At 38.9% G+C, this 27221-nt stretch overlaps 1 pseudogene; it reads right to left on the bottom strand.

Annotated features, from left to right (window-relative positions):
• Positions 1–23316, bottom strand: part of LOC114092010 (sigma intracellular receptor 2 pseudogene) — a 161402-nt pseudogene extending 138086 nt beyond the window's left edge.
• Positions 23317–27221: the final 3905 nt, after the last annotated feature.

The following is a 27221-nucleotide window of genomic DNA, read 5'->3' as shown; positions in this document are numbered from 1 at the left end:
GCAAATGAAGATAAATTGCAGAAATCAGGATGGCATGTTGCAATCAAAAGGGAACCTTCCCACAGACTGAAACAAACTTGAAAAACAAATGAATGGAAGACCAAACAATCATGTCTGAGTAATATAACTTGTTCCCTTATGATTAAAGCCTGACAGGCACCATGAGTCAAAATGTAAATATATACTAGTTATCGTGGACCTCACTGGGTTGTATGGTTGGTAAGCCACAGACGCCTCATATTCGCCATTAAAAAAGGTACTTTGGGGAAATGGTACTAGCCACTGCCACCTGTCAAGCAGGTGATATATTATTCATAATAAGCAAGTCCTTAAGTTGGGAGAAAGCATTCTAAAATATTCTAGTGGCCTTTCTACACTTTGAAAAATATTTTTAATATATAATCTCCCTATATTTTTATACCTAAACACAAAATATTCAAGTATTTTCCACTGTGTACTTAACTTACAGGTATAAATCTTTGGTTATCTTCTTTCTTCTGTACCAGTAGCTTTACTAATGCACTGCTCCAAACATATAAATAGGAGCTCCCTCCAATATACACCAAGAAGTAAGGGGTATAAGTTGGAGAAATCCAAGTATGGAATTAGCCAATAACAGTAAAGCTAATGCTTTCCTAGCACTTACTATATGACAAACATTTTGTTCAAACACTTTAGCAGAATTGTTTCATTTAATCAGCACCCTCCGCAGGACAAAGTTTCAGTATCCCTGATTATAAGAATTGAGGGACTTGAAAATCCAATGGTTGATAAAGAATTAAATTCCTGAATGGGTACAGAAGGTTTTTCACAGGTGGTTTTTTTGGGGGGGAATTTATAAAATTGAAGTTTTCCTAAAATTAGATGTCTACCAATATATGTTAATCATGCATTGCATGTGTGTATGGTCAAATTTTAAGCAATTTCTCTGCTTTATTAACCATTCAAATCAGCTTTTATATGAAGCTTCCTCTTTGTAGGTGCAGCTGAAGACAAAAAATAAAACCTCTTTTGCCATACTTTAATCTTTCAGTAATTTTTCCTGCCATCAGAAACCCATGATCAACTCCCAAAGATCTTCCATGATTCGGGCCACTAATTCATCCCTCAGTTTAAACTACCTACTGTGCACCCCACCCCACTTATCATGACACAATGTCATGAACTCTGCCATTGAAAATGATTCCACCTACTAAGAGAAATGTGTAAACAAGCCATAGCAAATATAAATGTGCAATATCTTACACAAGAAAAGTAGGTAGGATAGAGACCCAAAGGAGGAAGCAATTTTTATAAAATAAAAAGGAAAATTCCAGAGGGCTGCAGGGAAGAGTGACACAGAAGCCAGATTTGTAAATTCAGGTATAAATCTGTGGCCTGAAGTCCTTGCTCAATTTATCTACATGTTCACTCTACTTCTTTTTCCAAAGATGAATTACTTTTAAGAAAAGGAACAAGATAATATAGCAATGCACTGCTTAACCACGGGAAATGTTCTGAGAAATGAGTCACTAGACAATTTTGTCATTGTCCAAACATCATATAATGTACTTACACAAACCTAGATGGTAGAGGTCACTCAGTGTGGCCTCCTGATGCCATCGAGAGACACAGTAAGCCAAAGATGCATAAGGCTGCTGTCCATGCAACATAGTGTAAACTTTTTTTATAAGTAGGAGTACACTAAAATAATTATTAAAAGTATAGTACAGTAAATACATACTATTCCATCAGTATCATTTGGCATATACAGAATCATAATTGCTTATTACCATCAGCAATTATTATGTGTAGTATGTAATTGTATGTGCTCTACTGGCAACGTAGTAGATCTATTTACACCAGCATCACCACAAACATGTACCACATCACATCACGTGAGTAATGCATTATCCCATATCACTAGTTGAAAGGACCCTCATCATACATGAACCCCACTGTTGATCAAAATGGCATTATATGGCACATGATTGTATTTCTAATTTACCTAATATTCTAAACTATTGTATATCCTATTCCTGACATTATTTCTTCCAGAACTTGATTTTTTTTCCTTTTAAGTAACTGCTCAGACTGTTTTACTGACAACATAAAAATTATTCTAAAAGACTTATGATACAAGCCAGTAATGTCACACCTAGTTAGGTCTAATAAGGAGACATAAGAGAATGTTCACTCTGCATTGTTTGTAAGAGAAAAAAACAGTAACAAATTAAGATCCATCAGCAATAGAATGGATAAATTGTGGTCTTTTTTTCTTTTCTTCCTTTTTTTTTTTAATTTGGTGCTGGGCATTGAACCCAGGGCTTCAAACATGCTACACAGGCACTCTGCCTCTAAGCTACCACCCCCAGCCCCCATCCTGGTCTTCTTATATAACAGGATACTATTTAGACATTTAAATGGCCTAAAAGATATTTATTAATACATGATGAGCAAGAAGTTGAGAATAAAGTATAGAATGTATCATTTAATAAAGATGAAAAACAAAGAGCTGTTGATTGTGGAGCGCTGATACGCCCTGAGCTGTTGTTCCCGAACACTTCAAAGCATTGTGGCACAGGCCTGCAATCCCAGCAGCTTGGGAGGCTGAGACAGGAGTTCAAAGCCAGACTCAGCAATAACGAGGCCCTAAACAACTCTTTGAGACCTTGTCTCTAAATAAAATACAAAATAGGGCTGTGGATGTGACTCAGTAGTTGAGTACCCCTGAGTTCAATCCCTGGTAAAAAAAAAAAAAAAAAAAGTTTGACTCCCCCATGAAGCTCTAATACCTAAGTTCACTTGTTACTGAGCTTCATTGTTTATGTAATCAGGAGTGATGATAAAATAAGCAGAGCTTTGAAATGTTCAAGTTCTGCAGCTGCTCATAGTCGTCATAAACAAGTTTTACTTGGAGTACACATGAAATAAAATACATATCTGCTTGTAAATTAAAGCAAACTACGCCCGTTGGAACATGGAACTCTGGTGTACACTTGTATAAGTACCATCTACCTCATGGCATGAACAAATGTGCTTGAGATTTTTTTGTTTGAAAGCATTTTTGTTTGAAAGATGAAAAACAGGCAAATCAACCCTATTGTTTACAAATACATACATAAGTATAAAATGCACACAGGAATTGAAACTTGAAATCCAGAATAGTTGTTCTCTCCACAGGAAGCAGAAGAGATGTGGGGCAAGTGGGGTACAGGGGCTCTATTACATCTATAATGATTTAAACTTGAAAGAGAAAGGAAAGAAGGGAGGGAGGGACACAAGGAAAGAGGAGGAAGACATCTAAAGGGGAAAATATTATTATGACTGTGCTGTGTGGTAAATGCACGATTTTTTGTCATAATATTCAGTATGTGCTTGAAATCTATAATAAAATAAGAGATACGCTAATCTTTATAATATTCATCCACAGTGTTATTAACCAAATCTAATAGTCAAAAACTTGGAAGCAAGTGGCACATATCATTTTCTAGTTCCACCAGTATACAGACTTATTTGCATCTGGGGAAGATAATATTTACAGTGTGACTTCCCCACCCGCCTTCTAGCACATCCTTAAAGACAGATGGAATGTCTTGATATTGTGAAGGCAAGTACTAGCACATATTAACCACTCCATTGCTCAGCCAACTTGTAACTGGATGAAAGTGCTCCTGAGAATCAATGTGAGAAAGGACTGACACTCCATTCAACACTTACATATGCATTTCTGCAGCATTTTTGTGTTCAAGCCCCCTTCGGTTTTTGTTTGTTTGTTTGTTTTGTTTTGGTACTGGGGGTTGAACCCAGGGCTGTTTTACCACTAAGCTATATCCCCCGCATTTTTTTTGTTGTTTGTTTTTTGAGACAGGCTCTTGCTAAATTTCCCCAGGCTGGGGAACAGACAGGTGGCTGCAATCCACCTGTCTCCCATGTCACTGGGATTACAGGCATGTGCATTCAGCATCTTCAGAATTTTTAAGAAGGAGGTTCACAGTTTACCAGACCTTCAGGAAAAAAAAAAAAAAGTAATGTTAATTCATCTGCTAATAACTGAATTATTAGCTTCAGAGGTAAAATTAAAACCTTAGATTGATAAATAATGCAACAAGGGCCAAATCTGTGTTTGGTCTCTGACATCAAAATAAAATGAGGAAGCCAGGTATGGTAGCACCTGTCTATAATCACAGTGACTAGGGAGGCTGAGGCAGGAGAATCACAAGTCCCAAACCAGCCTCAGCAGCTTAGTGAGATCCTATCTCAAAATTAAAAATAAAAATGATAGGAAATACAGTTCAGTGGTGAAGAGCCAAGCACAGTGGCATGTACCCGTAGTCCCAGCTACTCAGATGACTGAGACAGAAGGATCACTTGAGCCCAGAAGTTCAAGGCCAGCCTGAATAGCAGAGACCCTGTTTCCAAAAAATAAAAAATTAAAATATGATAAGGATCTGATGAGTGACCATACTGTAGGGAAGAGAGCCTAGGGCAAAGGACAGAGACCTAGTTCCTAGGACTAACTCTGCCACCAACCAGTAGTATAATTTTAGGGCATTCACTTAACCTGTCTCTGAATCTAAAAGTCCTTGTCTATAAAGTGAACTATTGAATCTGGTCACTATAAGGACTTTTCTAAAAATCTATAATTTGGTGTTCTAAATCACAGCACAACATAAACACTCTTATCAAACCAGGGGTGATGAAAAACTATCATTGGCGATTTTCATAATTCTGATAAGTGATAAAAAAGTCTCAAGGCCTAAGTTTAAGCAAATAATTTTCTCCTATTCCCTAAAAAAGTAGGCAGAGGTGAATGATGCAGAAATTAGCATGGACTCTTTAAAATCTGCAACAACAAAAAAAAAAAATCATGGAGAACCGGAGTCAGAAATCAGGACGTACATAGGCTGGGGTTGTGGCTCAGCCGTAGAGCACTTGTCTCGCATGTGCGAGACCCTGGGTTCCATCCTCAGCACCACATAAAAAAATTAAAATAAACAAGTGAAATAACGGTGTTGTGTTCAACTACAACTAAAAAATAATAAAATAATAAAAAAAGAAAGCAGGAAGTACAAATAGAGCCATTCCATAAACTTATCAAGCAATTACAAACTAGGCACTGTTTGTAAATGCTAACTAAATGCTAACGAATACAGTTCCAGCCCTCAAAAAGCTCAAGGTTTTAGAGAAAAAATAGAAAAAGAATTAGTGGTTAACTCTTGTAACGGAGGAGTGTACAGTGTGTGATGGCATCAGTTAAAAGTACTTTATCCTGATTAGAGAAATCAAGGAAGTCTTGCAGGAGGAGGTAAGACTTAAAATTCCACAGAATACATCAGAAATGGTTGAGAAAAGCAGCACACAGGACCCCTTGAGAGCACAGTTCTTTCAATAAAGAGCAAGTAGCTTAGTATGACTACAGCTAGGAGTAAGATGGATATGACTGGAGATGAGAGTGTTAATTTAGGCAAAGATCAGATCATAAAAAGCACTGAATGCCTACAAAAGGAGTTTAGGGTTTGTTTTGTCTTGGGGGTACCAGAGACTGAACTCAGGAGAACTCAACCACTGAGCCACATCCCCAGCCCTATTTTGTACTTTATTTAGAGACAGGGTCTCACTGAGTTGTTTGGCGCCTCACTGTTGCTGAGGCTGGCTTTGAACTTGAAATCCTCCTGTCTCAGCCTTCCAAGCAGCTGGGATTACAAGCATGCGCCATTTAGGTTTTATTAATGGTGATGAGGAACCAAGTTAAGCAAAAGAAAAAGATCACATGCAATGTGATTTTTTTAAGCCTCTCTGGTCACTCTATGGGTGATGGATTGGAGGTGAAGATAAATGTCAGGCAGACAAGTTATAAGACACCGATGCAAAAATCCAGGTGAGAACCAATGAGGGCCTCTATTAAGGCAAGGTTCTGAGTCCCAGAGGGCAGATCTGGAAATGATCCTTGGTGAACTACATTGCCCTCTCAGAAAACTGCAAAAACCACGTAAGGGGTCTGCTGTGGTCTGAAAGTGTCCCCCAATATTCATGTTGATATGACAGCATTAAGGGGTGGGCCCCTTAGCAGGCTCTTTGGGTGATTGAGAGGCTGTGAGTAGGGCCCTTCTGAAAGGGCTGCTGGGAGTGGGTCCCTTCTCTACTCTTCCAACATGTGAGAACACAGCAAGAAGGCCACCACCAGATACCCAATGCCAGCACCTTGATCCTAGACTTTCCAGCCTCCAAAAGGAAAGAAACAAATTGGTGTTATATATAAGCTGCCTAGTTTATGATCTTTTGTTATAACTGTTCAGAGACAGGGTCATTAAGGAACATCTGAAAAGGTTCTGATTGGTCTATCACTAGGAGCCACTAATGGTTCACCAGAACAAGACATCCAACTCAACCTCCCTCGCTTTGTGACAGGGCTACCACATTCAGAGAAGGCAGAAAGATCTGAAGGACTTTGTGCTCTGACTTCCTAGTAGGATAGCTCTGTTTCATCTTGAAGTGAGGGTACTGCCATCACCGCTGTGTGCCTTGCTTTGGGCCTTGCCCTTCCTCACAATAGCCTTGACAAAGGTTTCTTTCAGTGAGACCTTCACAACTTGGAAGTGGACTTTAAATCCTAGCAAAAGACATGGAAGCTCGCCTTAAAAATATTTTTCAATTTATGAAGCTGCGGCAACCCATGAGCCTTGACGCTGGTTTGTCATGATTCAACATAATACTCCAGATGAGCTCTGACCAACCTGTCAAAGTCTATTTTGTTTCACATCTGTTATTCTCAGCTTTAATCCTTATATGAATTTGTACCAGGTTCCAATGGATGGCTGTGGATCCCCAAGCTACTGCCAAGGCCACTCTTTCGTGCCACCGTCTTTTCCACCCTCAGGGCTTGTGCACATCTGATTCTTGCCTAGAGTGCCCTTTCCCCTACTCTTCACATGCCTAGCCTTTCTGATTTTAGGTCTCAGCTAAAGCCCTCCCTAACTACCCTACCTAAAGTAGGGCCCACCTGGATTTTTACCACCTCTGGCCCATTCAGCATGTATCATTATAGCCTGCAACTGATTTTCTCTTTTTTCTTATTTGGTTTAGTCTTGTCAGTCTCCTCCATGAGAGTTAGAATTCCTAGAGGGAAGGGATTAGGTCTGACTTCTTCATCACCCTATTGCCAGCCTATAGTCCAATGCCTGGAACATAGTAGGTTGTCCACTAATACATATTGAATGAATGAGTAATTCTCTCAGACTTAGCTCATTTATAATAATCCATCTTGCTCCGGCCTTTCCACTTTGATTTCCATCCTGACAGCCACCATCCTTCTCAGGCAGTAGCCTATTTCAGCCTTAACCCCTCACGACTGTGCATCTTGCCCTTCCAGCCTCGGTCTCTCCCCTCCAGCTACACAATGAACAATTTCTGCTTGTTTTGGAGCTGTTTCTCTTGCTGCCTCAGGATCAACTGCAGAGCTGTTAACTCAGCTGCTCTTTGCTGCCTCTACTCTTCAAAATCAGCCAAACCACAGCTGCCTTGGGATCCTACAGCTCATTCTTGAGAACTATCTCTAATTATCAAATTTACAGGAGGCACCATGTTGACAGTGTGGCTAATCTAATGGTGAATCAGTATCACAATGATCTTCACAGGCTGGTCAGTCCCATCTGGAACATTATTTTCAAGCTGGCCTCCACATTTAAGGGGAAACTATTGAAAACTTCAAGTATGTCATGAAGAGAGTGATGTCTAGAAACTGTTGAAATAAAATGGCGGCTCACACACAGACTAGGGAGCCAGACTGAATTTGAATTCTGGCTCTACCACTCATTGTGTGACATTTGGTAAATTAATTAACCTTGTACCTTGGTTTCCCCATTTAGGAAGTGAGAATGATAACGTACTCATTTCATAGGACTATTGTGAGGACTGAACGTATTGATATATACAGAGCACTTAAAACAATGTTAGGTGCATAGTAAGTACTATACAAATGTCAGATATTATTATACAAAAATGGTGAAGAAACGGGCACCGTTTATCCATTACTCCCCAAGACCTTTGGCACTTAAAGTGTGGTCCAAGGACCACAGCATGGCATTACCTTACACAGTCTGTAAGAGATGCAGCAACCCAGACCCCACCTCAGAATGGAGTCAGAGTGGGAGCAAATGGAACCAAGTTGGGAAGGGGGAGAGACACAGAAATGAGATGCCAGTTCTACATAAGAACAAAAATTTCTTCCTTCACTCTCCTTCCTACCCTGCTCCTCCCTCCTCACTGTGTCTCTCTCCTTCCCCTCCTCCCTCCCACTCTTTTATTGTTTTTTTTTTCCTTTTCTTTTATTTTTTTTTTAATTTTATTTTTTATTTTTTTATTGTTGGTTGTTCAAAACATTACATAGTTCTTGATATATCATCTTTCACACTTTGCTTCAAGTGGGTTATGAACTCCCATTTTTAGCCCATATACAGATTGCAGAATCACATCAATTACACATCCATTGATTTACATATTGCCATACTAGTGACTGTCGTGTTATAGGCTTTAAAAGCTGGAAAAAAAGCGATAACAAGCGAGGAGTGTGAGTGTCCCCTCCATATACAGCAGCACACTCTGGGTTGCCATCCCAATTCCTCCCACTCTAGGAAAGCCCCCAACAGAGCTCTCTTTCTTCACCCACTGGAGAGCAGAATCAGAGCCAAAAGCAGGCTGGTGGGGATGGGAAGTGGGCCAGGCCTCCTACCTCTCTCCTCCCTGAAGGAAGAGCTTCCCAAAAGGCAATTCCCCAAGGAACCCCCAGACCACCCTGCACTGCAGTCCCCTGGAATGTCCTCCCTGGGGCCACCCCATCCCACAGGGAGGAGTAACAGGATGCGGTCCTGGGAGAGGGAAAGATTCTCTGGGAGAGAAAAAGATTCTCGCTGCCTAGAGGATGTCACAGTGAGGAGCCACAGAAATGGTGTGTTTGAGGCCCCAACCTGTAGTCAACCAACCCTATAGTCAAGTCTGGCTCAAAATGACCTCTGAGGTCTCCTATTGAAACCTAGTTTTCACCTCAAGAAGAAATGGGACACATAAGAGAAACGAGAAGAAATTGTTAAACGCAAAGATATATCAAGGAAATGTGGGGAAATGGATTCTTATTGACCCCATGTTGCAAGCAAAATATATCTTACTTTGAGGGGTCATGGTAAGAGAGCTTTTGACTGTAATGGGATGCTATGGAAAAGGCAAAATCATTAAAGAGAAAACAGTGTTATCTTCTGATGGAATGAAGGAAATAAATTGTCATATGCAGTTTTCTAATGTCATTTTAGTGTGTTTGGTTTTCTAACCAGAGTATAAATACTACACCTCAGAGGGTTATCTTTTTCTGTCAATTTCCCAAAACAGGGAAATTACTTTGCAAGCAGAAGGTATGCAATAAGTGCATTAATGAATTTCAGAATGATCTCACTTGGACTTAAATTACTTTGACAGTAATCAGATGATTAATTGCACTCATAGGAAGAAAGCATGTGGTAGTCAAAGACCAGAATCTGTCACAATCCTCTCCTCCTGGTCTTAGCCAGGAATTTATTATTGAGAATTTTTGTTGTGCCTTCAATTTGCTTTGTGAATCCTGCTCTTTAGTTCCTGAACATTTTATCCAGTTTCAATTTCCTCATCTGAAATAATGATGGGAAACAGTAGTTAACTAAAGCAAATGAGAATCATGGGGATGGGCATCAAAGATATCATTGAGTAGACATTCATTTCTGCCAGTCTCCTTGGTGGAGAGATGGCCAGCCTAATCCCAGAAGTGTCACAGGCTTCTCATGCTGTCCCAAAGAAGATGGGTATTTTCAATTACCTGCTTTATTTTCTTCATTTGAAAAATGAAGGAAATGAATATCAGTGAGGCTTGATTGCATATTGGTTTTTTGGAGTCTAAATCCATGGAAGTTCAAAATCAAAAGTCACCTCCAGCATTTTAACACAGATGGAATTATATGGAATTTCAGTGGCGCTGGGAAGAGGGACAAACTCCTGACCTTCGGTTGTAAAGGGACTGCTAGGGAGAGATTTGGAATCAAAGGCTGCAGCTACTCATTTGCATATGGAATCCAAGCAGCAAAGATTTCTCACTGCCTTATGAAGGAACTGGATGGGACCCGGGAAAAAGAAGGTAATAGGAATCGTTTCATTCACCTCTCTCGCCAGAGTCATCATATTGAAAAAGTAAAAAAGGTTTATTATTTTTTCACTAAGGCTCCTAACTACTAAATCAAGGTGAAAAATGTGGAGTCAATGAATTATTTATTGTTTTAAGATTGCAATGGGGGCCAGGCACACTGGCACATACCTATAATCCCGGCAGCTCAGGAGGCTAAGATGAAAGGATCTAGAGTTCAAAGCCAGCCTTAGCAAAAGCAAAGCGCTAAGCAACTCAGGAAGACCTCCTCTCTGAAACACAAAATAGGGCTGGGGATGTGGCTCAGTGGTTGAGTGCCCCTAAGTTCAACTCCCGGTACCAAAAAAAAAAAAAAAAAAATGAAAAGAAAAAAAATATTGCAGCATGGCTGAAACTTGAATCAAAGAGAAAAGGTCAGCCTGATGTTTCAATGTCAGAATGGTAGCAAGAAAATCTGGTGTCAAATATGAAATCTATTAAATCAGAAGTGAGGTGAGAAGCACAGAGTTAACAGAAACACATGTGGTCTGGTTATCTCATAATGAGTATATTTGCTGGAAGCAGTGGTTTGGGAGGACTACAACATAGTTTAGGACTATATTAAGTAACAGAGGAAGAGAAAGGAAAATAGAATCTTATCAAGAAGGAAATGAGCCAAGCAATAGCTAAAGAATGTCTAGAATACCACTGAAGTAAATGTGCTTGGAAACATCAGAGCTCCTTAACCCTTTTCAGGAGCTGAACTGTTAATCCAGACCCTTCTTGGTTTACCATTTTCAGTTCTGAGACTTGCTAAAAGTTCAGTCAGAACTACAGGGCTGTGTGTTATGTTGTTTAAATGTATCAAGAAAGCATCAACTTGTTGTTGAAAAAAAATAAATTCCAAGAGAGCAAAATAAATTTCAAGAAAACAAAATAAAGTTCATGTCAAATGGAATTCAACATTTACAAATAGACTGATTTCTAATACCAATGTTTGTGCCCCAAACGGAGATTATTACCTGCCCCAGGAGCATTATTCAAATATGAAACTCAATTTCTTAATAGGGTTCTTCAGGGGGCTTATAGAAAATAAGACCCAACAATTTTTCTACCTACAGCAAAGATAATTTGCATATATTAGATCCTATTAACTAGGTAATTGTGACTGTTCTAAACTACTCCTTGGTTCTTAAGTTTTCATTTCAAAAACAATCAGCTTCTCTACCATAATTCTATTCATTTTTCTCATTTTATAATTGTAGAAATTGCTTGACTCTTGAATTCTACTAATTTCCATTAGTTGTCAATAAATTACTAGATTAAAACTTCATCAAGCTGGGCGTGGTAGCACATGCCTATAATCCCAGCGGCTCTCAAGGTTGAGGTAAGAGGATCATGAGTTCAATGCCAGTTTCAGCAAAAGTGAGGCACTAAGCAACTCAGTGAGACCCTGTCTCTAAATAAAATACAAAATAGGGCTGGGGATGTGGCTTAGTGGCTGAATGCTCCTGGGTTCAATCCCCGGTACCCCCCCAAAAAAATTAAAACTTCATTGAGAATTTTCTAATGTTTCTTCATCTAATTCTGCTACCTTTATTAGGGATAACACACAAATATTTATTTGTTTGTGTTTATATCTCTTTTTATACTTTTCAAACTTAGAATCAAGAGCTTTGTATTTCCAACTTTAAAAAGAATACTTCTATTAAAGAAGCCTAATATTTAAGGAAATGTATTTCAGCACATGTAATGGAATTGATCTATTTACAGAGAGAACTATTTGCAGAAAGAGAAAATGAGCTAGTTAAAAAAAAAAAGTTTTTTTCTTTTTTTCCCCTTTTCTTAGTTTTACTGAGCTGAAGATAAGTGTCAGTTACATTTTACATTCTTTGCAGAGATCAATTCTATCGAGGTTTTAATATTATTGAGATCAAAATATTTACTATTCAGTGATGTCATGTTCTCTAATGAATGTTTCTATTGAATTCTACATTTTTTAAGCAAAAACTCTATTTCAGATTTCTTTTTTTAATATTTTAAAATAGTGCTGTTCAATTATTTAATTTCAATTTTCTATTATTTCGCCTTTGAACTACAGAATATTTATTTATTTTTTAAAAAACAAATGACAGCAGAATTATATAGTCATTTATAAATTTCCATGTAGTACTAGAAATCACATGTATTACATTATGCTATATGAATCATTACTGCTGGGCCAACAGGAAGTAACAACAAAAAATCAAATTAACAGTGTGATTTTTTTTTTTTTAGAGTTAACTGAATGTTTGAATGTTGGATATTTTTTAACATAGCTTTTTTTTTTTTTTTTTGTACTGGGGGTTGAACTCAGGGGCACTCGACCACTGAACCATATCCCCAGCCCTATTTTATGTTTGAGACAGGGTCTCACTGACTTGCTTAGCACCTCAGTTTTGCTGAGGCTGGCTTTGAACTCGTGATCCTCCTGCATCAGCCTCCCCAGCTGCTGGGATTACAGGCTTGTGCCACCATATCTAGCTTAACACAGCACTTTTTTTTTTTAATAGAAAAGATTAGAACTCTAACATATAAAGGTATGTATTATATATATAGACACACACATATATATATGTAACATGTAATTATATATAGACACATATGTATATGTACATATATGAACATGTATGACTTGTAAATCCTATCACAAATACATTGTTCTTGTTTCTCTCCGAATTTTAAAATCTGTATATTTTTTATTTGATTTGAAATTTTCTCACCACAAAGAAATGATGAGTATGTCAGGTGACAGATAGATTAATTAGCCTGATTTGATCATCTCACAATGTGTACATATAACAAAACATCACAACATTCCCCACAATTATTTTTCAATTAAAAATAAAATTAGGCCTGGGGCTGTAGCTTAATGGTAGTACAGTTACCTGACATGCATGAGGCCCTGGGTTTGATCCCAAGTACTGCAGAAGAGCAATAAAAATACAAGTAAAAAATTTTAAATCTCTATCTTAAAAATATCAATTTTAAAAGACATTTAAAAAATAGTCTTTATATTACATATCACTAGCGCTTGATAAGCAGTTCTTTGGATGCTTATTTTTTCCTTTATCTAGTATGACTTTTCTTAGTAAAGTTAGATTTACTTTTTCATTTTAATGCATCACAAAGGTTGTCCCATATATTTTCTTTATCTGCTGCTAAAGAAGCTTCTCAGAACAACAAAGACTAAGAAACAATAAGTAAATTGATTTTAAAAGCCTATAACCCTTAAAATGAGCTCCTAAAAGTAAGTCTCTTCTTAAAGATGAATCTTGGTAAATCACTGTGTTGTAACCAATGCTATTGCGTAGTGTTTACTAGTAGAAATAAATGTGTGAGAGTCCAAACATTTTCAGTCCCTCAAGTTATTTACAATAAAATTAGAAACTTGTTTTGCTTTGTTTCTTTCTTTCTTTCTTTTTTTTTAATTAAGAAAGTTCTATTAGGGTTTCTCAGTGAACTACTTCTGGTTGTATCTGTAGACCCTCAACACTTGACATGTGCTTCTTCAGACAATCAGACCTCACGTCAAACACAACAAGGCACCAACAGACCTTCCTCTGTCTTCTGTTATTTCAAAAATATGACTCAGGGCACTGCTGTACACATTTATTATGGGCACTGGCATTTTTCCCCCAATGTTCAAAGAGATCATCAAACATCTGTGTTGACTATAGTTAGATTACAGAGTCATCGTTTTAGGCAACAGCCTTCCCATTTTCCCCAAGACTGACTGATTTGCTGAACATCATACAGCTCAGTAAACAGAAGAATTGAGACGAGAGCTCAGGTCTTAAACCCAGGAGAGTCGTCTTGAGTGTATGTCCTATAAGACAAATACAAATAACTATGCTATGTTCTTTACTAAAGGAGAAACAAGGAGCAGAACTCTAAAATGCCATTCAGCTCCATAGGGTGCCCACCATTCTAGCACTGTTCTAAGTGAATAGGAATGTGTAGATTATATAAACAAAGCCACATTTTTCAAATAAGGGAAGAAGACAAATGCAGCAGCACAGGAGATAAGTGTACTTAAAAAAGAACGTGCCTCTGCTTATCTCAGAAATACTTCATATACATTTTCCCAACTTGAGAAGTCAAGCTAAATTTGATTAAGCACATGTCTGCATATCACATGAGCCCACCACTACTACAGAAGACAGTGGAAACCGAAAGAAATGCCACATATTTCATGGTGTGAATCAGTTTCTTTCCAAATGACATTTTCTTTGAAAAGGCATAAATTTGGAATTTGCCTTTTGGATAAATGCTTCTTTTTAATTTTCAAATATAATTATGATGTAATTGATCTTATTTGCATTTCAAAGCTTCTGAAGCTGAGTTTGCCACCAAAACCAAGCACGGGATCTCCCTTTATGGAGCCAAATGAAGAACAGCGTACTGAATTATTAGATAAGCTTTTGTTCTTTTCCTCAAATATTTGCATGAATTATTCAGCCCTTATGTGGATGGAGCTTTGAAATATTCAAATTCCTTGAACTATTTCATTATTTAAGATTCGTATTTATTAAATCCTGTAGGCTGTACTTTTCCCATGAAAGTGCAGATTCAGTTCAATTATTATTTCTTCAGGTGGTGGAGGGAATACAAAGATAAACAAAACAATCTTCAGAGATTTTATACCCAAAGGGAATAACACAAAGCCATACAATTTTTTATAAAAACTACAAGTTATAGAGCTTCCAAAGAAAAAGAGATGCCTTTCAGCCAGAATCTAAAGGAAAAGAGTGAAGCTGGCATCTCCAATGGGGCTCTCAAGGACCCACAGAAACTTCACAAGTAGAACAGTGAATCCTGGTGGCTGAGATCCCAGCATCATCTCATGCTTCCATTTCCATCTTTGGGACCCCTTTCAGCTTTGACAACCCATGAAGTCATCTCCCTAGTCGTGCTGCCAGCTCTTTAATCTAAACCTTGATTCTGCCTTCCCAGCTGACAAACACATCCTGACCATCCCAGGAGGCCACCTTCTGAGAGGTTCCCCTGCTTCCTTCCCCATGGAGAGTCTCCCACTCAGGTAGGACATCATAAACAATGCTAATGAAGCCAGCACAGATTAGCAGGAACAGTCTCAGATTAGCAGGAACAGAGTGCCTAAGGCACACCCATTCCTCTTGTCTCTAAGTTCTGATTGGTGCAAGATGCTGTCCACATTAGAAATCCTGTCAAGTGTGGGGCTAGGTCACCCCATCTCCCACTTAACAATGCTTCTGTGATAGCCCAAGTCATATTTCTTAACCTGGCATATAAAGCTTTTCTGTTAAGCCTCATCTCTCCCCTCTTCCCTCTTCCTGGTTCACAGCAGCTCTTTGTAAACGCTGACACAACCACACACACAAATGCACACAAAAACTCACAAGCACCTGTTGTAATTTGCTTGTGCTTCCTCATCTACCTGGCATACAACCCTACCCCTCCCTGGGTTACCTATATAGTTCCTACTCATCCTTTAAGTCTCTGCTCAAATGTATGGTTTTCTTCTTCAATATATCTTGCTCCATTGTAAATCAGGTTAGCCCCTTTCCTGAATGAACCCATTAGGCAGATCAGCAAAAACATATCAGTCTGGAAGTTTTGCCCATACAATAAAGGATTCTTCCCCCTTAGCAGCAAAGGATGGGGTTATGAATATTTATAAGTTAAGGTTATTTGGGAGTGCATGTGAGAGAATCCAAATCACAAATTTCAAATACAAACACATCAAAGTGTTGCCACACTTAACAGTCTTGCTTCCCTGAGAGAGTACTGAAATGGTCCCAAAGAGGAATGACAGATCACCGCGGGTGTGTGAACAGTGCAGTGGCCAGAAAGGAAATTCAAGAAAAGAGGATCTAGAGAATGTGCAATTAACTGGTTTCTGGAGATATCAAGGAAGGCTGTGATTTTGAGCTTTAGAAACTGGAAGAAAGAGGACATGTGTGACAGAATTTGAAGAGTTCAAAGAGGAGGCGATCTGATAGGACAGCCCAAGTGAAATGCGCCACTAGCAGTTCTGTAACTATTAGGTTCCAGGGAGAAAAGTCCTGGGATACAGACAAGGATTACCTTAGAAATTACTAAAAGCATGTGAATGCATAAAATTCACTGAGAGGTACAGCCACCGAGGAAAGGACTTGACCTTGAGGACATCCATGGTTATGAAAAGAAAGAAGTGAAAGCATTTTTTAAAAGCAAAGGGAGAGTCATGGGCTGGGGTTCTAGTTCAGTGGCAGATCACTTGCCTTGCCCGTGTAAGGCACTGGGTTTGATCCTCAGTGTCACATAAAAATAAATAAATAATATAAAGATATTGTGTCCATCTACAACTAAAAAAAAAAAAAAAAAGCAAAGGGAGAGTCAGAAGAGGTTGTAAATGAGGAGAGTGGAGCAGGATGGCAGCCAAAGGGAGAGAGCAGTAAAATTGAGAGCAGCCAAAGGGAGAGAGCGGTAAAATTGAGAGCAGTCAACATTGTTGGATGCTCCAGCTCAGTGAAGGAAAATGAGAGCTGAAGAAAAAAAAAAAAAAAAAACCACTGGTGATTGGGAAACAACAGTGATGACTTCAGAGGGAGCAGTTTCCAAGAGAATGCTGGATTATGAACAGCAGAGAAGAAAATGATGGGAGTGGACTTCCAGCCAAGATGGCACTTCCAGGAGCACTGAAATCCAAAATGGCAGTGATCACAGATGATGTATAAAATGGGAAAAATGTCAGGCATGTTCACACTCAAAAATATCTCTGCAGACCAAAAATGGAACAGAGACAATATGGTAAGTAGGCTGAAGATGCAGACCTGCTGGATTCTGCCAAAAGTAAACAGAGGTATGCAGGGGCTAGACTCACACAGAGTATCAGGAACTAACCATTAAACACGTGAGGCAGAAGACATGAAATCAAGGGCTGAGATAAGGCTACCTCCCGTGAAAGTCAATGCTGAAGGCTACTGGTTTATACAAATCTTCGTGCCTAGGGAGGGTGGAGGAATCAGATGATCTCAAAGCCAGAATCTGATCCTGGAAAAAGAACTGAATCTACAATACTATAGGATAAGGACCTGCATCTGATCTGGAGATAACTACAAAACTATCAGGGAAGGTTAAGCCTGGAGAGACAGAAGGAAGGAAGAGATAGCATTGATGTTAAGAGAGACAGCCCCAAATAGAAGCAACCGCATGGAGAATTTACACCAGACAAAAAGATCATAATAGAATCTCTGAAAATTGTGCTGGGCGCAGTAGCATGCTCTAAACAGAATCTCTTGTGTTGTGAGTTCAAGACCAGACTGAAGGATTATAGGAGGACCCTGTCTCAAAGAAAAAAGAGACTGTTTAAGACTTTCAAAGGAGCTAAGTAGAGGAATAACATCCATAAAAAATAATTATGAAGCACAAACAGAAATGAAATAGAACCAATTAAAATTCTGGAAATTGAAAAGGGTAGTTGATAATTTTTTTAAAAAAAGGAAAGAGAAGTAAGGAATAATGAGTGGGATAAACTCTGAAGTGGGGTACAAAAAGAATTAGAAAATTGGTAAATAGTACTATACTGGTCTCAATCCAGAACAAAACAGGCACCCAGAGCTAAGAGGCATGTACAAAAGATAAAGGGGCTTCAATGCATGACCAGTCGGAGCGTCTGGTGCAGGGAATACAGGGCATTCTGTGATGAGTAAGTTCACCTATTTTAAAAGAGAGAGAGAGAGAGAGATTGGTAACAAGTGTCCAGTTTAATAAGGTAAAAAAAAAGAATGTGTAAATTCAAAAAAAGACAAAGAAAGTAGTAAAGAAAGGAAAAGAGGTGAATAAAAGACACACACACACCACACACACACTGAAGGGTAAATAACAAAATCAAAAATAAGTTTTGAAAAATAATAAAAAAACAAACTTCTATCAAAGTTGATCAAGAAAAAAGAGAAGGCATAAAAATAGTAGGAAATAAAAAGGGAACATGGGGTATGACTGAAATTTGTGAATATCTTTCATTTATTTATTTACTTAACAGTATTAAAGATTGAAGCCAGGGTGTTCTACCACTGAGCTATATGCCCAGCCCTTTTTATTTTTTTATTTTGAGACAGGATTTCACCAAGTTGCTGAGACTGGACTTAAACTTCTGATCCTCCTGCCTCAGCCTCCCAAGTTGTTGGGATTACAGGAGTGCCTCTCTAGGCCCAGCTAAATTTTTAATTCTTTAGAAAATATTATTTTTTAGAAATCTCATGCCAAAAATCTAGATGCATAGGCACAGTGGAAATGCTTATAAATAGATATAAATTATCAAAATTAACTCAAGAAAAAAACAGAAGGTCTGAATAGATTTTTTTTTAAAAAGTAGTAATAAACCAAATTTTAAAAATCAATAAGAAAATATATTTCCCCTCATAAAATATTAGGCCCAAATAGTTTTTTATAAGTGAATTTTATCAAACTTTCAATCAAGAGAAAGTAGCTATTATTTAGAAACTACTCTGTCAAATTGGGAAGAAAGAAAGTGTTATTCAACTCACTGTTTGATTCTAGTGTAGCTCGGATACCTAAAACAAACAACTAAAAAGAAGTATGGACCACATGCATGAATAGACTAAAAAGATACTAAATAGGGTAAGGGGCACAGCTTAGCGATTGAACATTTGCACAGAATGCAAGAAGCTCTTAGTTTAAACCCCAGCACCACAGAAAAATAAATTTTTAAAAAATCTAAATTAAATTCAGGAATGCATTTAAAATACTTTTTTTTTCCTTTGGTACCGGGGGTTGAACTCAGAGACAATCAATCACTGAGCCACATTCAGCCATATTTTGCATTTTATTTAGAGATAGGGTCTCACTGAGTTGCTTAGCACCTCGCTTTTGCTGAGGCTGGCTTTGAACTCACAATCCTCCTGTTACAGCCTCCCGAGCTCTTAGGATTACAGGCATTCACCAGTGCGCCCAGCTGCCATCAAAATACATTATACCAAGCAGAACTTACTCCCCAAATACAAAAATATTTTGACAGGAAAAAAAATCTATAAATCTGTTTAGAATATTAAACATATATAGGAAAACAAAACAAAACCCCAAAGAAAAGATATTCTACAAAAGTGAATAGTCATTTGAGTTAGTAAAATATGCAAATAGATAGATTTTTTAGGACACCTTATGATCATTTCTTTATTCATTCTATGTCCTCTCCCCCTCAAAACCATGTATTACAAGCAAGGCTGCAATCGACATTTTCAAAGAGTTGTACACACATAAAAGAATCTCAGGTGTATACTTTGAAGAGAAAGTGCCTAGGGGAAGGATAGCCTCATTCTTAAATATTTACAAACTACAAAGATTTGTACAAACTTATATTCTTCCTAAGTGTACATGACAGCTTGTGTGTCCCTGTGTCATTCCCAGCACTTTCTTCAGTTTTTCCCCCACAAAGAATTGAGAATAAAATTTATTCATTGAGTTTGACCAATATTTATTGAGAACCTACTGTGCATAGCAAGAGAGTAGTAGGAAATGAGGCCAGAAATATGATAGCTGTGGGGGGTACATATGGCATCACTGTGAGAACTTTGGTTTTTACTGGAAATGACTTGAAAAGCCATTGAAGGATTTGATTCAAGCGGCATAATCTGACTAATTGTTTAAAAAGATCACTCTGGTTGTTATGTCGAGAACAGACTGCAATGAAAGAAGCAGGGAGACAAGTTAGGAAACTTTTTCAAATATTCAGACAAAAGATGATAGAGGCTTGGGCCACCATAAAATTATCTCATTTAAAATTTTTGCATTACCTAGAATTACTGTAGGACCATGTTTGTGACCTTAACAGTGGGAAGGGCTGCCTGGAACAATACTCACAATGCTAAGTCATAGAGAGAAGGTTTAATAAATTTTACTATATCAAAACGTTAACTCTACTCAACAAAGGAAACTATAAATGAGATTAAATTTCCAGGGATAGACTGGGTGAAAGCACTGTAAAATATATAGCAAAGGACTTGCTCTTGTATATTTTCAAGAAAAAGACAAACAGAAAAATGGACAAAGAATATGAACAAGCAATTCACAAAAGAAAAAAAATAAGTGATGAATAAACTAAGAAGAAATGCTCCATCTTACCATGCAGTTTTGGGGAAAATGCAAAGAAAAACAGGGGGATTTTATTTTCATACATTGGATTGACAGTAAATAAGAAAGATTGCTATCCAGCATTGACAGGCGTGCAGGGAAATAGGTGTTCTGTTGCTCTGTTGCTGAGCTTTTGGGAGAACAGATCAGGTAGTAGTCCTCTCTTTAGATGCATCTTTTTTTTTTTTTTTAACTGGGGACTCAGCAGTGCTTAGCCACTAAGCCACATCCCCAGTCATTTTTTACATTTTATTTAGAGACAGGGTCTCACTAAGTTGCTTAGGGCCTTGCTGAGTTGTTGAGGCTGGCTTTGAACTAGCGATCCTCCTGCCTCAGCCTCAGAAGCCACTGGGATTATAGGCATGCTCCATAACACCTGGCTTGCACCTCTCTTTTGACTCAGTTATCCCAAACTAGCAAGATAATTGGAGATGTGCAAAAAAGAAACATGTATAACGTTATTTACTCTAGTACTATTCATGGTAATAAAAATTTATAACATAGCAACATAAATGATCATCTGAAGAGGAACAGTTACATAAACAGTGGTGCATCTGAATTATGTAAAAATATGCAGTGGTTAAAAAGAATTAGAACACAGTGACACAGGAAAATCTCCAAGAGACATGGCTAAGATTAAAAAAAAAAAAAAAAGCAAGTTGAAGAATAATCTGCACTATCTGATATCTGATACAATTTAAATAGCAAAATTCTATCTAGGTAAATAAACAGACAGATGCACACATACTTCCACATGTACACTGATACATATATATGCATGCAGATAGATAAATGCAGATAAATAATTTAGATATCTAAATATCTAAAGAAAAGAAAAACCATACTTCACACAGAATTCAGTGTTTGTCCCTAAGGAGGATCCTGAAATGGAAGTGGGAAGAGGAGTAAGAAGAAAAAAAAATTATTGATCTGTATTGTTGGATTTTTTTTTTTTTTTTAACATCGCTTGTAGCTTTTCTGTATGTAGGTCTCCACTACATTTTGAAAAAAGACCTATCCCTTTCTAAGTTCCTGGTGTGTGTCAGGCATGGCCCCTGCTTTGCATTCCGGACTAGCTGCATTCCTGGTTGAGCTGTGACTCAGCCAAGCATGCCCTGGGCCGGGCCAGGGTGCAACCATTCTGGGCTTTTGTCTGGGTTCAATATCCACCCAGACTGACCATGGGCAAATCAGTTTCAGTTCCTTTCTCGTGTCCAGCTCAGTTGTGGGGCAGTTTACCTCACAATGGGGCAGGGATGAGGGTGCAGGCACTCTACAGGCTGCCTCCTCCCATCTCCTCTGTGCCTTTGGTGACCAGCCAAGCCTGTCTTGGCAGCAGGGAGGTTGAGATTTCAGGGGAAATGCTTGTCAACTTGTGCACTGCTCACAGCAAAAGGGCAAGCTGGGGATACCATGGTTGGAAAATTTTTAGTGTAGCAAAGTGTTCCCTGCCCATCTGGCAGATTACATACAGTTTTTCTTGCACTCTTTTTGGGTAAATATAGGACAGACAAAATGGTCCTTCAATCCACAAATGAAGCCCTGGAGAGACAATCCAGGGACCACAAAGACAGATCGAATTGGAAAAAAGAGGGCCAGGAGAGGGACCCGAATGCCAGGAACAAACTACTGAAGAGAATACCATGAATCAAAACTTTACTTACTGGTCAGCGGCATCCTAACAGGAGAAGTTAGCATGTGGAAGACAGCTGTGGAAATTATAAAGCTTAAAAAGCACAACTTAACCACATCAGACTATTCTAAGACCCTGAATCCCCTCCTCCTTTCTCCTTTTCCACCTCAAAATAATCAAAAGCAATCCTATAACAATCACATACTGGGGGAAAGGCAAACCATACTGGGAAAGAAAAAAAAAATAGCAGCTGCTCTAGATATCTTTTTCAGACTTTGGCTAGGATTGTTTAAGTTATTTTTCATTTTCTTTTATTCTTGGCTGCCTTGACAGCCCTTCAGGATTTCAGCGGCTTCCAAACACAGCTCAATAAAAAATCATTCTGGAGAAGTTTCATATTCCTAAGATTCCTTAAATTTCTCTATCTTTAACTTAGGAAATGAGGTTGAAAGAGGATGAAAAACAGCCCAGATTGCACCATTTCCTATGCGGAATTTCTTGTAAAGCAAGCTGTGCCTCCCTCTCCAGCAAGAACAGAAAGACCCAGCTCTGATTGGGAGGTGGGCGGTGGGTCTTTGGAGCAGCAGCAGGACTATGTGTCTTTTGAAAAGGCCCCAGCAGGCCCAAATGCAGCCTGAAAACTTTTTATAAAGAAGGGGGAGGAAAAAAAAGAGCCATTTGTATGCTAATCATCTAAAACAGCCAGCGACTGTGGACTTCAGTCATTCACCAAATATTTATTTTGCACCTGTGCTGTGCCAGGCTCTGTGGTAGATGCTTAAGATAGAGCAGGGAAGGAATCTATGCAACTAACTGATGCCCTCGGTGAGCTACTGTGCCGGGTACCGGACTATGAAGGGAGCTCAAGGAAGCCCTTTCTCCTGACCTTGAGCTCACGCTGTTCCTTCCCAGGTTTAGGCTTCCAGACTCTTTCCTCTGACCTTCCCTCTCCTGCATGCCTGGTTTATTATACCCTTCACCTCTCCCCCTATGTAATCACATGTCCCATTGTAAACATCAAAGGAAAATAAGTAGGACCAGAGAGCTGATGAAAATGAGATGTGTGACTCACAGGAGGATGTTTTTCTATTTTTCGTTTATACAACTCTCTTTGCAGAAGAATCCAGGCGCCTTTTCATGCAGACACTAGCTCGCTATGGTAATGCTTGATTCCCTGACTTTGGGGCTGAAGGTCAAAATCTACTTTCAACCACCCACTGGTATGGACCTCCAGCTGGCCTGGGCCCTCTGAGGGAGCCTGGTAATCAATCTTATGTCCTGAAGCAACTTTTTCCCCCCCACCCCTTCCTTTAGGCTCTTAAAAAATTAATATTCACCCTTCTCAAAGTTCCCTACCATCCTGGCCACCACACTCACCTGCTCGACCTCCACAGGCGACAGTGTCCATGCTTTATAGGGAAAACACAAGTCATCAGAAATGAACTCCCTTAAAGGTTAAGAGTCACGTGTTTTCTCTCATATGTGGAAGCTAGAGAGGAAAAAGAAGAAGAAAGGTCAAGGGGTATCTTGTGAAAATAGAAAGGAGATCAGTAGAATAGAGGGAAGGGACCAAGGAGGGAGGGAGGAAGAAAAATGGGGAAATACTCAGCAATGATATTGGCCAAAATATAATCCCACCATTAAGTACAATTATAATGCACCAGTTAAAAACTACAGAAAAAAAAATAAATACAAGGACTCCCTCCATTTCCAATCACCCCACCTCTGAGGTAATCTGCATCTGCAAATATCTCTTCCATCTTGCACAAAGGGGTCCCTCCCATTTAGGGGGAGACCCTGCACCAGAACTTGGGCTCCATCTCCTCCTGTCTTCTCAGGGAGCCCCTCATCAGTTATCCCCCTGCTCACCTCCCACTCCATTTCTGCCTTCTTCTGTGGGATCCTTTCTACCAATCTAACAGTAAATCTCTGGCTTCCTCTCATATGAACTTTCTGCTAAAGACTGGTCCAGAAACTCATCCAAGAATGAATAATTAAAAATGAGCCTGGATGGAATCTACACTATCCCAGTGTTCGTCCCCTTTTCCTTCACATTCTCCTTTCTGGGACATTCTATCAATTTCATCTTCTAATCCTGCCAGTGAAATTTTTATCTTGTCAACCATTCTTTTCATTCCCAATATTCCTCTTCTGATAATTCTTTTTACAGCATCCTTGCTCTCATTTTAGGTAAATAATATCTTCTTAAATCTTTGAAAACACTAATTAGAGGTCATTTGAGATTTTTTTAAAATTAACTCCTCTTTCCTAATTTTTTCTTGTCAGTCTTGTGGAATGACAGAGGATATGCCATCAGAGGATGCACTGGTATATCCTCATGTACACATTTATATCACTACTCCAGGTCACACTCCTGAGTTCCAGATTTATATCTTTAATTGCCTAACGAAAAACTCTGCTTTGACATCCCAGGCACTAAAACCAAATTGAGGGTTTCCTCCAAACTTGTTTTTTTTTTTTTTCTTTTAGCTCTGTAAATGGTACTACCATCAATTTCAATTGCCCAAATCAAAACACCTAGGAGTAATTCGTAACTGGCCCAATTTTTCCTCAGCTATGTCCTACCCATTAATTCCTAATGAACCTAGCTCCATAATATCACTCATTGTTACCCTGGTTTTTTTCCTACTTTGTTGAAGAAACACAGGTGGTGTAAAAGCAAGTATCTCTCCACACATTCCACCACTGGATGGCAGGGAAGGTGGAGTGACTCATGATTTGTGAATGTGGAAAGGACAAACTGGGCGTGCTGGTTCTAAGCCACCCTTCCTCCTCTTGGCTGCTAGCCACAGGGGGCACCTCCAGGTGTCAGCTTCCCCAGAGGGTTTCACAGGTGGGGGTTTCAGGGACGCAGATTAGGACATGGATATTGGTATATAGAAGTTTTTATTGGGGAATTCTACTGGGATCAACGACTGTGGGAAGAAAGGGGAAGAGGGAAAGGAAGGGAAGGGAGGGAAGGTTAGATTAGAAACAGAAAAGAACAAAATGGGGCAAAGGGAGAAGTTGAGCTGAGATTCAGTCTCAATGTGGCTGTCCTTTGGGGAGCTCCAAAGCTGGAATGACCTTTTCAAATTATCTCAAATTGGGGTTAGGGGACCAAGACTTTATATTCCCCCGCTCTAATTAGTCTTTGGATTTGGGCCACTCCAGGAAAGAGGCATGACTTTGGGCTAGTGGCTCTCTCTAACCAAAGCTATCCCTAAAGAGGTCTGATAGCTGAGATCTGCTAGTAGGACCAAGCAGCCAGGGGAAGAAGTTCTGTATTTCTGAAGAGAGTATCAGGTGGCACACTGCAGCATTGACCTCAGAGACACCTGCTTTGATCTAGGGGTTTAACTAGCATCTCATTTGGCTCTCACATCAAAGACTTCCACTTTAGCTTCTTTTTAAATTAATAAACAGTGTATTTTAGAGACGGCCTGCCAATCCTTTGTTACAGAGCTTTATTTTTTCCAGAGACTTGGCTGGGACAAGGGATGCTATTTAAACCTAAACCAATTCTCAGTATCCTTCCTACCACTCCACTGGATCAGGCCATCCTCATCTCTTTCCTGAACCACATCTGCTGCTTCCCATCCGACTGGCCTCTGTTATGAACCTTCTCTGGCTCTCTCTCCACACTTTTCTCCAAAAGGAGATTTTTTTTTCAAAGCACATGTCTGATCATCTCACTCTGTTATTTAAAACTGTTCCTTGCTTTTCCATTGCCCCCCAGGATTGGGCATAACCCTAATAATATTAAGTAGGCCAGTGAGATTTGGTTTCCTCACCAACCTAGTCTGATTCTCTTAATACTTCCTTACTCTCCACCTCTCTATTTGATGCAAGAGAGAAGTACTTGAGGTCTCCATTAGCAATCGAACTATTTCTTGACTCTGGTTTTTAAATATCTTCTCAGATTAGAATGTACTGAACTGTTTCCTTGTCTGACTCTCTCACTTGACTCCATGCATTTTGGGAACAGGGACACATCCTTGTTCTTATAATAGGCACTCAATAAATATTAAATGAATGCATGAATATTTCTAGGAAGGACTTATGATCTGTCGTGCTTACTTATTAGCAGTGGCCACTAAACATATGGAAGTTTTTGTTTTTTTTTTTCAATTTTACTATTAAAAAGGCACTCTGAAACAAGGAGTACAGTTTTTCACCTAGAAATTGGCAGAGTTGTTGGTGGGCATGGTGGTACATGCCTGTAATTCCAGCAATTCAGGAGACTGAGGCAGGAGGATTATAAATTTGAGGCCAGCTTCAGCAACTTAGTGAAGTCCTGTCTCAAAATCAAAAGTGGGGAACAAAAAAAAAGGTCTGAGGATGCAGGTCCATGGTAAAGTACTCCTAGGTTCAATCCCCAGTATCCAGAAAAAAAAAAAAAATTGGCAGAGTTGCTAATAATAATACTTGAATATCAAGGGTGTGAAGAAATGAGAATCTAATAAATTGTAAATATCAGAAAAAAACATTTTGGCAATATGTAACTCGAATCTTAAGACGCTGAAGCCATGTGTCCTAATAATTACACATCTAGAAACCTATCTCCTTCATTGCTCTTTTACTTCACACTTTTCTGAATTTTGCACATTTTCTCCAATAAGCACAGTGTCATTGAATATGGGGGGAAAGGTGGTAGTGTTCTATTTATTGAGAAGATGGCCTAAGATTTTGTGAACAGTTTTTTTGGTCTGCTCAGCCTCCCTCTACTGCCCATTCTCCTGGTCACAGGGCTACCCCTTTCCTTTAGAGAAGTGCATTTCTTTAGATGTGATTGCTAATCAAAGCCCCAGGCAGGGGCTGGGGTTTTGGCTCAGTGGTAGAGTGCTTGCCTAGCACGGGAGAGGCACTGGGTTTGATTCTTAGCACCACATAGAAATAAATAAAATAAAGGTCCATTCTAATTAATGTTAAAAAAAAAAAAAAAAAAGCACCAGGTAGACACATAACAGACCAGAAACTGATAAGATCTTCTCCTCCAACAACTTGAACCCTGAGTGGAGGCACATGGGGACAGGAGGCAGAGTCCTAGACAGCTGGATAAAATCTTTTGTTCCTAAGATCTCGGTAACCTTTCTGTTTCCTCTCCTTAAATTCTAAGCTATTCCTCTATGACTCTATACATGTCTTTTTTATTAGTTTCTGCAATAAAAATAATGATAATAAAAATAATAATAAAGAGTATTTGGAGGATGTGGGGATTTAGCTTGTTTTCTTCCCGCCAAATCAAAAATTTACTACTCCAATACTACAGTTTTTTATTTGCTCACATTACCTATTAGTCCACTTTTGCCC

Source organism: Marmota flaviventris, chromosome 14, assembly GCF_047511675.1.
Source record: "Marmota flaviventris isolate mMarFla1 chromosome 14, mMarFla1.hap1, whole genome shotgun sequence".
NCBI classification, from domain to species: domain Eukaryota; kingdom Metazoa; phylum Chordata; class Mammalia; order Rodentia; family Sciuridae; genus Marmota; species Marmota flaviventris.
The sequence above is the reverse complement of the archived record's forward strand: the minus strand, read 5'-3'. Positions and strand labels throughout refer to the sequence as shown.